A 15,370-nucleotide genomic window follows, 5' to 3' on the forward strand; every position below is an offset into this window, starting at 1 on the left:
TGATACAACCAAGAACAAAATTATACTCCTCTCCTCTAAGCTGGTTAACAGTGAAAAGTTTCAGATGTGGTGCTTTCCAACAAAATTAGTGAAGGAACTTACAAGAAGAAATACCAAAAACTACGGCCCTCAAATTGGCATGAAATTTAATCTTACCTTTGAATTCTACTTCTCCATTTAACATTTACCTCTCATTCTAACCTACACATGAAAATACAAGAAAATCTCTCTACTAAAAACCAAAATATTTACCTTAGAAGGAATTTCAGTAGTACAAGGCCCTTAAACTTGCTCAGGAGAAGCATTTAGCATATCCCAAAACAGTGATTTTTTTGCTCTAGAAGACAATTTGGCTTTGGAATATAATACCATTTACATTTATGTAAGTACACACGCAGTGTATGTACAAACACACACACACATTCTTTATCAATGTTCATGACAAATAAAACTAACACCATCACAACTGAAATCAGTGGTTGCGTGAAAATACTGCAATTACTCCTCCAGCAAAACTCACAGCTGTCCCCCACTGAGAGCATTAAAAAAACACCACAGTAGAAGTGGGCTCCAAGAGCATCAGGCAACTACTACCAACTGTCTGCGGCAGTTTCTCTCCTTGCCCTGCACAGCTTTGACACAGCTGCCCTCAAATCAAGGCCATCTCCAGAGTTTCCCTGCAGTGGGCACGCCAACATGCCTCCAGCAATTTCAGGCTTAAACAGGTTATTTTCAGTCACACAGGACATTCATTCCACCTTGGGATTTCAATCAAAGAAGAAAGACAAATACTGTGAAAGACTAAGATTATATTTCAAAAGTCGAAAAGATCCTATCTATAACTTAGAAATCTGGAAAAATGCTACATGCAATATTTTTAAATGCTCGTTTCTGGAACATGTGGTTAAAATCCAATGAAGCCAAGTATAATAAAACATCCTATCTTTCACTTCTCCCTATAAAAATGATTAATTTGTTCATTAATCTGCTGTATATCTAAGTAATTTTTTCTTCAACCCATAGGTCAATGTTCCCCCAAAACAAAGCTGTTACTCTAAAATATCATACTGATGTAAATATTTACATCCTGCTAGTATTACCTCCAGGATCATATGGATGCATAATTTTCAATGAAATACAAACCCCTCTGACCCTCTCAGAGAAGAATATCTTCATAAGCTTTTTTCTTTTTTAGCTCCTTTCCTTTCTTGACCATATTTATATTTTTAGCATAAATATTTTTTAGAGGTCCTGAAATGCCTATTCACTTGTTTTTCTTTTTCCAAATGTGAATATCTATACCCAAAAGACCTTTCATTCCCTATGGAACACATTTTGAACGTGATGAACAAAAAAATAAAATATTTCAGGCAAAAATCTTTAACAGACATAATAATACAGATGGGCTCAAAATAAAGTCCAGTGCTTTTTTCCCTGTAGATTTAGAAGTGGGAAAGAATACACATCAAGTGAACTCTTCATTTTCAACTTGCTTAGCCCTTATGGTCACACCACATCCAAGTCAAGATTTAAATATCTGACTGGAACAGAATAGTCAATTCTGCTCACTTATAAACTGAGGAACCTGCAAAAACAGAAAACAGGAGTAAAATACAGGAAAAAATGTGCTTCTATCAAACAGCAGAAAGGGCAGAGAAACAACTTGTGTCCAGCTCAGGTGCAATCTGATGTCATGAGGTCTCACAAGACATCTGAAGTGGTCTTGTCATACACTCAGAAAATCCTCATGAAGACCTCTGCATTAGAAGGATGTGAAAAATGTTCTTAACACCTGTAATTCTGCTTCCCACTTTGATCCAGCCCTCTAGCACAGGATGGTTTTCTGCTGTACATGTTTCTCTTGGGATGCACTTGAAATGCACGTAAGTTTCCCTCAGACAAAAGCACTTCCCATATTTAGTCCATCTTAACCTCTTACAAATGCAGACTATCCTGGAGAGTACCACTGTTTATCTCAAAGACTATTCTACACAACTGGAAGATACTGGGGAAACTTGAAGAAAGAGCACTTTTAGCAAACCTATAAACACCTGTAATAAATTTACAAATAGCTGCCTAAGCAGCTCTCTCTCAGCCTAGCTGGATGGATAATCTTTTAAATTACCATTAACTTACCCATTCCATCACTTTTTTTTAAGTCTTCTGTATTTTATCAGTTCTTTTCCAGTCATTTCATTATCTCGAGCTTTGCAGGCATTTTGGTTTGCTTGTCACTGTTCATATTTTTTCTCTAATTTACTCTATTTCAACACCTTCCCCATTTCAGAATCTCTTTCTCCTTTTCTAGATTACAAAGGCATTGTTTTTTACCTCCAAGAAGTCTTATTTTTTTCCCCACCAGGCTCAAACCCTTTTTCACTTTATACTCCTTCCAGCAATTTTCATTTCACATCAGAGTGCCACTTTCAAGCATTGATCTAAAAACATCTTACAAAGCTTATTCCTATCATGTGTTTAAATAAAACCACTTATGTCACATTTCTCACTTGTTTTTCCAACAGATTCTGGATGTCAATACAGAAGGGATATCTTCCCTTCTGTGTGCCTCTTTTACATGTCACTGAAAGGTGGTCCCTTTCTACACTAATGCTTAATTTTGGAAACGTTCACCAGTAAGAATGAAGGTATTTCATATTAGCATAGGAACAGCAATGCTACATAGAAATTATTCAGAAAATGCAGAATATATATATACACACACACACTCTCTCTATTGACTCCTATAAGGCAATTAAAATCAAACTTATTTTCACAGACCAGCGTTGCACAGTTACTGATGGAAAACAAGACCTTCAAGCAGGACCATACATATAATAGCTAAAACTTAAAGCTTTACAACTAAAATTAACTTAAGTCCACATTGCCTGGAAGAAATCTTACTGTTAAAAAACATACTCACTAAACTTTTCACATCTCAAAGCATAAAGTCCTTCAAGACTCACTGGAGCTACAACCAGTTCTCAAAGGTCTTTGTAAGGGTCTACCTCTGTTTTAATTAACCTGCTTGTACTGAAGTGCCTGCAGATGCCCCCGGACTCAGCTGAGCCACTGCAGGTTCAGGGTTTGCAGCAAAGCCCGGGCAGTGCTCAGGGCAGCCCAAAAGGCACCTGACAGAGCAGAGGCCGTGCCCCACACACCTGGCAGGGAACCACACCCAACAGTGAGGAGCAAATGAGGTACATGAGCTAATTAGCAATCCCAGCACAACGTGTGCAATGGAGACACCAGTGGTTTTCAAGGCCTCTGTCAATTATGCCACTGTAACAGGCAGGGGAACACCAAGGCTGAAGAGTGTGGTGATAATTTGTTCACTCCTTGTTGGCTTCCTCCCCTGCTTCACTAGTGTCAATGCCCCTGTGGATGCAGGACAAGGTGCTGAAACCGTTTCGTGCTCAACATTCTGGATTTAAGAGAGTCACAGACATGATGAAACTGGCTGAGATGCTGAGTCCACTGATCTGAGAAAGCCCCTCCAGGGCTGGAGCCTTCCCAGTCCAAAAATGAACAGCCAAGGGAAGTAATAAATCAGTTCCACATCATCTAATACTTACTCTCTGTACTCTGGTGACATCCAATGGCTAAAATCATAATAGATGTTTCTTCAGTTTCAAAGAGCAGATATCCAAGTTTCCCTTTTCCTTTTTTTCAGTAGAAAAGCAAAAAAATAGTCAAAAGAAATGGCTCTAACTATAATGACACCCATATATTTTCAGGGGGGGAAAAAGGAATTACAATCTAAAAGCTGTGAGCTCTAGTGTTAATTTCCTTAATTCTATTTCTCACCCATTCTAGAGATTTTTTTTAGTAAGCAAAACCTATATACTCTTCAACTTTTAAAATTTGCCCATTTCCAGCAAAAAGGTCTTTTTAAAGAAACTGGCCCAATTCCAGAACGTATTTTAGAGCCCCACGTCATCACTAGCTTCATTAAATTTTTTCCTCACAAAGAATTGACAGTTTGAACAGGAAGGCATCAAACCCCAGGAATAATCCCGAAAATTTCTATCTCACTAACTGATGTGCTTGAAGATATACACATGCTCAGGCATGCCTGTAAATGGCAGCCCTCTCTCACAAACTGCTTCTGTAATTAGTATTGCCACATTTCTAACTACAGTCAATATCTTCACAGAAGAGTTTCCTATTCAAACTACAGAAATGTCAAAATAATTTAGTGTCTCCCAAAACTATTTTAGAGAAGAAGCACAGATCATACCTGCAAAAAAGCTTTAATAAATTCTTGTGGAACTGTAGAAATTAAGATAAAACTCGAACTACTTTTGTTCCATCTTGAATTTTTAATAAAAATTCCCATGTATTTTTAAGTGAAAGCATCTCCATTTCTAGCTCATTTTATCAGGCAATAGAATAACGATGTTGCATCAACATAAGAAACAACCAAGTCATTTTAAAAATCTGAAGCTATTATTTTAAATTAAAAACCTATTTCTTAATTAAGTCAGGGGAATTTCAACATACAGCATACTTCCCCACACTTAGCTACCAGTTCTCACGTTTCTCTTACAACATTCCATAGCAAATGCTAAAAGAAGAGGAGCTGCCAAGCCATAATATCTGTCACAAGATAAGAGATTGCAGTTTACCTTCCTGCTGATTTGTCCCAATGACAGTGTATCAGTGCACACCTTTCCATTTCAGAAATTGCCACTGCTGTTGAAGAAGCTTCAGACATAGACACAGCAAGGAGATTGAAACTAATACAGAAAATCACAAATTGATATGGATTGGCCATGGATTTTGCACAATTACCTAGTTAAAATTGGGTTTTATGTTCCAGAAGGTACTACTTTTACATCATTATAAGTCTTCAGTTAAATTTCATTTTCTCCATGGCCAAGAAATATGAGCCTTTAATCATTATACCGTAGCTTCAGCAATGGGTCATCAGTGAAATCAGATTATTTGTTTCAGTTCAACAACCATGGAATGAGACTCTGCAGAGCACAGTACAGGAAAATGAGAAATATGTTATTCCTTACTTGCAGAGGAAGAAAGTGAAGGTTTATTGTGATAGGCAATTGCTGGGAGAGAGCTGATTTTGTTAATGTATGCCACTGCTGATACGGCTTGTAAGTATCAGTAAAAGTTAAATAATCAAAAGCAATGCTCTGCTTTGCAGAATAAAAGAAATGCCTGCAGTACATGTTTGAGAAAAATGAGCCTCTGGTAATTTCTAAAGTCAACCATGCCTCAAATCAATGAGCTGAAAAAGCTTGTGGGAAGAAATGATCCATCACTATCGCACTGTTCTAGAAAAATTTCACTTTGATCAAGATTGAAAAATAGAAAGTTTTTTAAGTGCATGCATAGACACGAATACATTCTAATCCATACATAAACCACCTCTATTGGCATTTTATTCCTATTCTGACTTTCCATCTCATATCTGTTATTTCCTCCTGTATCTCCTGAAAATGTTACACTCTAACCCATCTCGTTTTCTGAACATCCACCATCCCCACTCCTGCAGTAACACAGTGAAACTCAGAAGATTCCTCAACACCTTGGGCACCTGCCCCCTTCAACAGCTCTGCCGGTGCACACAAGTGACTTGTGCACATTCGAAAGGCTGGTACAGCATCACAGGGATCTACATACATCCCACATTTAGCTTACTCTACTGCTTGAATTCTGGTCTCCACTCAAACTTTACATCCAAATTGTTTACTTTGTCATCCTAAATGGAGGGAGAGCCAGATGTTCTCCTGTGCACATTTCACTCAAACACGCTGCAGCATGCCAACAGCTTTAAGTAGAGCTTATGTTGAGTCCCTACTGTTATCATATGACTGCAACAAGCACTTAATTAAAACTGATTCGAGTATTTCTTATGAGATCATCAATATGTGTTAGTTGCACATGAGAGATGCAGACAAAAGGTTCCTCCACAGGACAGGTGCAAGACCAAGTGACTTGCAGACTTGAGAGGCCCCAGACCCAGCCTCTGTCACTCTGGTTCCTTAGGCTGTGCAGGAAATATTCAAGAAGGTAATTTTTTTAATGTTTGACCAAAAAAAGCAAAGTAGAATTGCCAGCACAAACAATAGGAGATGCAGGTGTAGTTTGGGGGCTAGGAATTTCTGGTTTGCTTCATTTTAATCAAGACAGCTGGCTGTTAATAACTGGGTGTATTTCTCAGCTAGCAAGTGGATTAATGTCTCTGATTGATTTCACACAGATTATTGAAACAGCTAAAAGAACCCAAATTACACCTACAGTTTTAGTTGAATATAAGAATTCCACATGAAATTACTTGACTTCTCCTTTTGGTGGAGTTCTCAAAACCTGAATACACCATCTGTTGGGTTCACGAAGAAGTAGCAAAGGGAACACAGCTCAGTCAAACCAAAAATCAAGTCCCACTACTAAAATATTTGTCTAAGGAACACCAGCACTGACACATGTATAAGTGCTGCAGTGTTCTGCTAATACAAAATAAAAATTATAAAAACATTCCAATACAGGAAGGATAAAACTAATGACAAAAAGATAAAGAGTACCTTTAACCCAGCACAATGCAGTTCCTGTTACCATGGGAAAATTCACTTTTGAGGACTATGAGATTTCTCCACAGCTCTAAACCATGGAACAAAATTCCATTCAGATTTCAAATCCAAAATCTAACCCATAGATGATCCACACTGATTTGGGTCATTTAATTTAAAAGTAAACTGCATTTCAAAAAGGGCACGTTGTGCATATTCTACTGGTATGCTGGCTTTCACATTGAACAGGTTATGTTTAAAGAATATATGTATATTCAGGGCAGTCAATCAGAGAAATTACATATTTTAATTAAGCCGTGTTCTTACTTCAAAATAATTCTTGTTTTCTTCCTTAAAGCATACTGAATTTTCAGTCTGCTGTTATATAGGTATTCCTCATGTTCTGGATCACCCTTACTCATCAGGGCTGAGTTGTGGCATCCCCTCTGCTGTGCACCAGTGTTTCTGAAGTCAGGCTAAGTGCATGCTGCTTACATGTAATTAATAAGATGTGTTAGCTTCACATCAGTAACCCTTGAATTTTGTAGGATTTCTCCACAACAGAAACACTCACAAGACTGAAAAGCTTTCCTTTATGCTATTATACATAATCATATATATATGCCAGGTGTCTCCTAACTTTAAATTGGGAGCATATTGGGAGCATATTATAGAAGACATCGGCACAGAAAAATTTCTTGAATCATGGCCACGTTTTTGTACTTCATACTGTAATAAATACAATTCACCAAATTCGATAAATCAAAATTTTGGAATTTTATTGAGAGACAGAATGACAGTCTCGGACAGCCACAATTAAAAGGACAGCATCGAGCCCGGGGTCGGCGCTGGGTGAACAATGATAACACACTCTGCCAGTCTGTTACCCCCCAAGTTCACATTTCTGGCTTGGAGCAGTCTCTTTTTATACACTGGATCGCTGAGAGAAACTCAGGACTTCGAGGTTCCTCCTTCTGAGGCAGCCTCATTAGACATTCATGTTCCAGTTCTGGTGATTCTCAATAGGGTTCCTTGAGAAGACAATGCCTTTAATGGTCGAATCCAGGTGTGGCGTGAAGATGTTAATTTCAGGAGGAGACGGATGAGATATCGAACTGATGTAATCGTCTGGTTCTCCGGGCTCTCATCTCCTTTTTCCGTTGTCTTTGTTCTCCCCTTAACGATTCCCGGCAGAGGCATCCTCATATCTCTTTTTCTGGTAATTCCAATCATGGTTTCTTCGTGTCCCTCCTATGTCTTTTCAGGCAAAAGAAATTCCTGTACCCTTCTCCAGGCCGCTTTCGTCTGAGTTAACTCTTAGCATACTGGATTAGAAACAAAACTTATACTTATAGGGGTTGAATTACATTTTACATCTTTTTAACACAAATTAACTTTAGGACATATATCACAATATAATACTACTTTTCCACCTAATTTGATAAAAAGATCCCAGCATGATGTTAGGTCTTTGCACTGTTGAAGATAAGCCCTTCTTCAAGAGATTTAAAAAAAATCCCTAAGGCTTTGACCACCATGTTCATTTAATATAAGAACAACAACAACAACAAAATCCACAAGTTCAGGATTTTTGCAAAAAAAAAAAAAAAAAAAAAAAAAAACCAACCACAAAGGGGCAAGGACTGATGGAACTGATGGATGAATCACACACACAACCATCTTATACTATTTTTCTAAATTCTTCATCCTAAACTATGGGTAAGGTGAGCAGCAGCAGTTTCTCAACCAACAAGAGACAGCAGAAATTCTTTAACCTACCTGACTGGAAAGGGGAACTGCCAGGTTCATATTTGTAATGACTTTTAAGAAACTTGGGTGGAAATCTGGATTAGAGCATATTCGGTATTAATTGTTCTTGTAAAACTCATGAACCTTGAAAACGTCTGTGCACATTTTAAGCTAAGATGTGAAGCGAGTTTCCAAGACTAATTTGTGTTGGCAATGTCCAATACAGAATTACAAGCAGATGTTCTAGGTCTCTCTGGAAAACTAAGGGATTTGGGGATAAAAGTCTTCTGAACGATTAATGATATTGCCAAAATAAATAAATATGCGGTCATCTGCTAAAACTAAATATATATAAACACATAACCCCAAAACAAAGTATTAATCCTGTGAAAATATCAGATAGATTAACATAAACTAGGCAGTGCCAAAACAGTTGTTTTAGGACCAGAAAAACATGGTATAACTCTCCTTCAGAGTGAAATTATTATATACTTAGTAGTGCTACCACATACAAAAAAAATACATTTGGGGAAAAAAAGTCATTGAGGTCTGGACTCTGTTAGCTAAGAATAAAAACAGACTATCAATTTATTAACTAATAATAGTAATATCAACTAATAATAGTAAATATATTAACACTTGTACATGGCCTTATAACGTGCTTTCATTTTCACAGAGGCATTGACTTTGAACAGAATTTTTTTTTAAATTTTTTTTTTTTTAAGTGCAGGCATTTTAGTATGCAGGCAAGAAAATTAACTCCTAAGTTAACTACATCATTATATTTAATTTCTGTAGTATTTAAATAACATATTCAGTATACTCTAAATTGAAAACAGAGAAACTGGCAGAATAAAGCATCCTACCATCCGATAATCTGTATAATGTTTAACTGGAATTCTTATGAAAACATAAGCCAAAAATCAGTTTATGATCACTTTTGTAGTGAATTCATGTCGTGTTTTGCAAAAGAAATTACTTGTTCTAGGATGTCTACTACTCTCAAAATTTTCTCATTCAGTGTAATTATCAAAAAATACAAACCTTCTAGTTATGACTTGAAGAAACCAATTAATTCCCCAAATACTTATTGGATTTAAACCGTTCAAGCACATTTTCTAAGATAAGAAAAATTTTGTTTATGAAAGCATACTTAGGATGTATACATAAAAAAAATCTGCACATTAGCATTTTCTAGTGGAAAACGTGTTTGTTGGATGAGTGGAGAACGGCAGATAAAAATACTGGATAAAGGCAACCAGGTAAATGAAAGGAGGAAAACAACCTACTCTAGCAAAAAAATGAGAACAGGTGTTTTATCCAGCACTGATTTCCATGTCTAAAAGCCCCAACCTTCATAGTGGAATGCCACGACCTTGCTACATAATGGACTTCTATTATTGCACTATTGAAGTCTTTGAGAAAGTTTTCACCAGCTACACTACTGCTGGATTAATGCAGTAGTAGAAAAACAAGTCACACAACTGGGTCAGTTTCTTCCAGCAAAGATTGCTCTCTTCTAACCAGTGAAAAAGTAAATTAGCATTGACACCAGAAGCACAACCTCTCGGTTTCAGGTCAGAGCAGAGTAGACGGACTGCGCACTAATACAATGCAGAAAAAACCCAACTTTCTGATGGTGTTAGTTGGGGGAAATGGGGTAATTACGAGCCACAGCCCTTGCGCTATGACCCAGCTGAAACCAGCATTTAGCCCATTGTAGTGGTGCAGAACTGTTTTATTAGATTTTTGTAAGAAGTTTATGTTATGGTTCGTTTCACTGTATCCCCAATTCTGTATCCCTTTTGTGTTGTCTGTATAATAAGGTGTTTTGTGTCAATCATCCCATACCTCACATGACATGTAACATCCCTTCTGCCCCAACCCCCCTCTCTGGGGCAGCTTGCCTATCACTCCCGGGGTCCCTCCCGGATTGTGAAATCTCCGTGAGAGAGCTTCAGGTGATAGGTAGCCTGGGGGAAATTCCTTTGGCTCTGGATTTTAGTGGTCTGAAGCTTGGGGGTGGGCACACCTTGTTACCCCCTGAAACCCCTGATTTGTGGTCTTTTTTGTATCCTCCCTGGGACCCTCCCACGCTTATAGGGGGTTGGAGGGAGGAGCAAACTCTCTCAGCCACTGGGTTCTCAGCCGCTCGCCTCGGAGCTTGGAGATCTCTGCTAATAAACATCCTTTAACCTGCTAAGCTGAGAGCCAGCCTTTTCTCTTCTGCTGCTGTTGACTGTCACCTTTGGGTCCAGCTGCCAAGCCGAGAAGCCAAAACGAACTGGAAACTTTGTGTCTGTGTTGACCCGAGCTAGCTGGGGGTCAGCTCCCACCCGGAGCGGGGACGCAACCGGACATAGCCCATCATGTCTAAAGCTTCAGGAACCTGCAGTACTCTCCAGTCAGTCGCTCTGCAGCACAGAGACACCTTCAGCTGCACATTTTGTAACAAAAACAACCCAAAACCTGACCTTGGGAAAAAAAGTCTTTTGCAAAAACTTCATCAATAATGCTGCTTAAATGATCGCTACTCATAAGTCAACCACCTGCATAATGATAGGCAGGAATTAGTCCATTCTCCAAATGTAAGACTCACTGACGTACTTGTCAACAAACACCAAAACTACAGACATGTCTGGTTCAGGGACTAGGAAAACAAAAGGAAGAGGAAAAAGCAGACAAGCCAAAGGGGACATTTCTAAAGGTTTTCAATTCAAATCAGGTTTTGTGGGGACTATTCTTGGGACCCCTCATAACTCTAAAAAACAAGGAGCATGCAACTGTGGAGAGATGTTTACACCACAACTCAGCATGGAAATCAGAGAACCATAAAAGCAGGCAAGGTTTGTGAAATCTCTAAAGTCACCATGTACCACGTCCTGCCCAAGGCAGGGCTGACTTCAGAGGCTGATCAGGTGCAGTACAATCTGCTCTGCTTAAATGTAAGTGCCAATGAAAATCCCGCAACCATCAACTTCACTCTTCTTGCTATACATCTGTATATTCATCTCTCTGTAATGAATACAAACCACTTATTTGTACTGGTGAGCAGCTACCAACATGAGCTGGGTCACCAATTCCTCTTGGTGACATCCAGCAGACACTGACCCTCAAATTGCCACCCTGGGACCCAAGAGCACATATAGAGAATCAAGAGTGAGTAGAGAGGGACAGAGTAGACCTCTCTGTGCGAGAACTACTGGAAGAGATCATTATTTAGCATCCATAAGCATAGGTCATATATACACCACCTGAAAATCCAGTTCCTTCAAACTGTCTAAAGACTCTAAAGGAACACTATCAAGCATACATGACACAACAGTCTCTTTCCATACTACATTAAAAAAAAAAAAAAAAAAGGAGAGAACTGTGCCCCCCCCCCCCAAACTACCACCAAAATAATCAAAAGAAGAAGCAGAAGAAATAATGACACATTTAAGAATTTTATTGTTGGACACAAATGGATAAGAAAAAGTAGTAACTAAAAGCAAAACCAAACCTCACTATGAAAAAAAATCAATATACATTTAATCAAGATAAACCTATAAAAGGCAGAAATGACATATTATTTTTGTAATTCCTGTAATGAAGAAGCCTACTATATTTAGGATAAAACCTCAAAGTGCTTGCAATCACCAATTCATTCAATAACTACACAAATACTGTTAAAAAAATAAAGCAGTTCTTTGGTGAAACAATTTAGCAAATCCATCTGAGAGAGGATGGGACATTCATCTACAATAACTTTGTGAGTTTCTGACAGAGATTCCTCCATTCATCATATCAAAAAAGGAAAGGAAAAGTTATACAGATTCAGAATATCCATAACTGACTTTGATATTCCACTACACACACAACACCTTCCAACCATCACAGTTGGAAATTTTGTATGAATCAATGTTTTCTTCCATGCTCAAGATACAAGACTATGAAGACAAACTATAATTATACAAATCTTGACTACAACACATAATTTTAAGACAACATCTACTTACAGTGACAAGAAGAGGACAAACATATCCTTGACTATAGATGCTCAAGTGTCAGTGATGGCTTAAATACAAGACACAACCTTAAAACCTACATTCTTACATTGAAGATTACCTTTTCTTACACATTATTTACAATTATGAAAGACAGCTTTCCCCAAATCCTCCTCTGTCCCTCACTTTGTGGGGGCTGAGGAGGAATTTACTTTCCCCCCTGCGGCTGATCATTTGCATGTTCAACCGAACCTCTAAATTAACAATGAAATTCACTCACTTCATTGTTTTGAGTTCTATGCAACTGATTATTTTCAACAATGCTGGAAGAGGCAATTGATAACTGCCATAAATTCTTGAAAACATTTAGGTACTGTGGCATCAGTTTCAATTCTGAACCCACATTACAGGAGGAATTTAACTTTTAGTTGTTTGGAAAGCAACAAAACAGAGAATGAAATAGGAAACAAGGTAAAAGCATCAAGCAAATGCAAAGAATAAAGAGGCAGACAAGAAAACCATGCAACTTTAAAAACCCAAGTCCAAAGGAACCCAGGGCAGCGATTCAGAGAAGAGCCACAGATGTAGATCACCCACCCTGGCAGCAGACCAGCATTTGCAGAGAGAGGCAATGTGGCCAGACTCAGAGCAACATCCCCTTCATCCCTCCGCCTTTCCACCACTGTTTAGAGAGTGAATACCACAAGAAATGCACACAACTGCACAGGTGCACAAAGCACCCTACTTGCCAAGGACATGCTGCCTCTCCCTCTTCCACAGGGGCAATTTGGAGCACTCCAAATTTCTCTCGCAACCAGTCACTGCTGCCACAAAATCCTCTTATGTGCTGGAGACTGAAATGAGCTCTAACATCAATAGCATCACCAAGCCCTGCCAGTGGCACTGGCATTACACGTTAGGCAGTTTGACTAAATTTAGCACTACAGAGAACTGCTTTAAAGAAAGACAAATGTAGCTAACCTGTGAAGATTTGATACTTAATGAAAGACGAACTCCAGAATAAACACAAGTCATAACAGTAAGGCAGACTCACAGATAAGGCTTTTTAAGGCATTTCATCTCAGCTCCATTTTTGTGTTACCCCATGATGTACTTTAATAAAATCTGGCAGGCAAATCTTTCAGCAAAATAACAGTTGAGCTGTGTTTGCATGCCCCGTGGGAGTCACACAAAGACCAATGCTCTCACTAACGTATATAAATGACTGCCTGAAGGTTGCACAGATGCTCCACCGTGCATCTGCACAGATGATGTGGTCATTTTGAAAAGCCTTTTCCCAATCTGTTACAGAATACCTGTTTCTAGCTTCCTGATTTAGGGAATAAGCTTCACCATCAAATGGCTTACTGATAATTGCCTCATGTTCAATCTGTTACAAATAAAATGCATGATACTCCTGCCTCACTTTGAGGAACAGTTGCACATAAAGCAGTTGGAGAACCCACAGTAGAATTTAGGTAGATAATAAACACAGCAATTTAATACACTTTGGAGTCGGCACTTTAGCTCCTCTACACAAGTCACGCAGCCTTTAATAACTGACAAATTTTCCTCTCCAACACGGCTCCAACCATACTGCCTGTGAGCACTAATTACAGACTAATCAGTGGTAGCCCATACTCCTTCCTATATGGTCTACAAAGAATGAATAATAAAAGCCTGTTGCAAATGGAAACAGATTACCTTATTTTCATAGATTCTGGGTCTGCATTCAACCATTTTCTATCAACAATAACATGAATTAATCCACAGTAAAATTTCTTTGCCTTTTCTCAAGTAGAAGAGAAAACTGAGTATTTACTGCTTATGCGTGGAGGGTTGAATGCAAGAGTTCTCAAAGATAACCTTAATCTAGCAGCAAGATGATTAATAATCAAAAAAAAAAAAAATAAAGACAATTTGAAATTTAAGATCACAAGGACAGAGATTTGCTGCACATATCATTGCTACTTCCAGATTATTCCATTTGCTTCCAATGATTTACAATGACTCAGGGGCCAAAAACGTCCCCCTGCAACAAGCAAAACTGCAATAATAGAGAAGAAATTATTTCACATGCTGCTACACTACACCTCCTCTAATTTTTCACTCTGCCAGTCTTACCTCAAAATTTGAGGAAAAAGAAATCACATCTTCAAAAAACCCTGGTATATGTAAACATTACTTTTACTGCTTCCTACACTGCTCATTTCAAGTGTGTGTTTGTTACCATGTCTGAAAATTCCATCTACGTAGCACAGAGTATCTAAAAGCTTTCCAAAAGGTGCCATGAAATGGGATGCTCCAAGCGTGAAAAGAGACATGTGAAGGGCATTAGCTTGCACAGAGGTTGCAGATGAAACCCCAAGGTACCACCATATAGAGGATGGGCACACAGAAAGGAGAGAGAAAGGGAGGGGAGCAGCACCATCCTGGTGCAGCAAAATACTGCCAGCCTTTCTGTGGCTGCCCAGTGAACAAACAGAAACTGGCCTCAGGCAGAAGCACTGACCTTCACTCCTGTGGTTTTGAAATGGTGTTTGGCTTTTTATTGTGTGCACAATTCCAACATCTTTTCCCCTCTGTGTGCTCACACACACCTCAGTGTTTGCAAGCAAGGTCCTCCTCACGGGCAGGATCAGAAGTGCTGCCCCCATGCAGGTGAATTATGGTTCAGATGCCTTAACTATGAAACAAGTTGTCCTGACATCCTATTTTTATTCTGCAGAGGTTTGGTTTCACTTTGATTATTCTTTTAAGTATAGTTTTCTTCAAATGTGTAATGTAGATTTGGATTTCACAGAAGCCGATGACAAGTCAATAGCTGCAGGTGATAAAGCCCATACTTCTGTCAGAAGAAAAAATGTTGATAACTTGACTATTTTGTAGAAGACAGGAATGATTTGCAACTAAATTGAGTTTTGAATGCATCTAAACTAAGAACTCAGCTGCTATGTAAGAACTGTAACAAAATAATTACATTCCTACCCCAAAAAGAAGGAAAATTATTATTTGAACATATATCCAGATGTGGATCTTACTTTGTTTCACTGATTACTTTTTAATATTCAATATGTTAACATACGTGCATACTGGAATCTCTCAAAT

At 38.5% G+C, this 15,370-nt stretch overlaps 1 protein-coding gene across 3 annotated transcripts in view; it reads right to left on the reverse strand.

The window, feature by feature from the left end:
* The window catches only part of SMYD3 (SET and MYND domain containing 3), a 387,717-nt gene that overhangs the window by 348,576 nt on the left and 23,771 nt on the right, over positions 1-15,370 (reverse strand). The window contains exon 1 of one of the 3 annotated variants that reach the window (XM_040060408.2): positions 2,926-3,076. The exons of 1 other annotated variant lie outside the window; for it this stretch is intronic. The gene's annotated coding sequence lies outside the window, so the exon portion shown is untranslated. Of the gene's footprint in view, positions 1-2,920; positions 3,077-15,370 lie in introns of those variants that run through there. One more of the 3 variants, XM_040060407.2, reaches the window with a different exon arrangement.

Source organism: Hirundo rustica, chromosome 3 (assembly GCF_015227805.2).
Source record: "Hirundo rustica isolate bHirRus1 chromosome 3, bHirRus1.pri.v3, whole genome shotgun sequence".
In the NCBI taxonomy this organism is placed as follows: domain Eukaryota; kingdom Metazoa; phylum Chordata; class Aves; order Passeriformes; family Hirundinidae; genus Hirundo; species Hirundo rustica.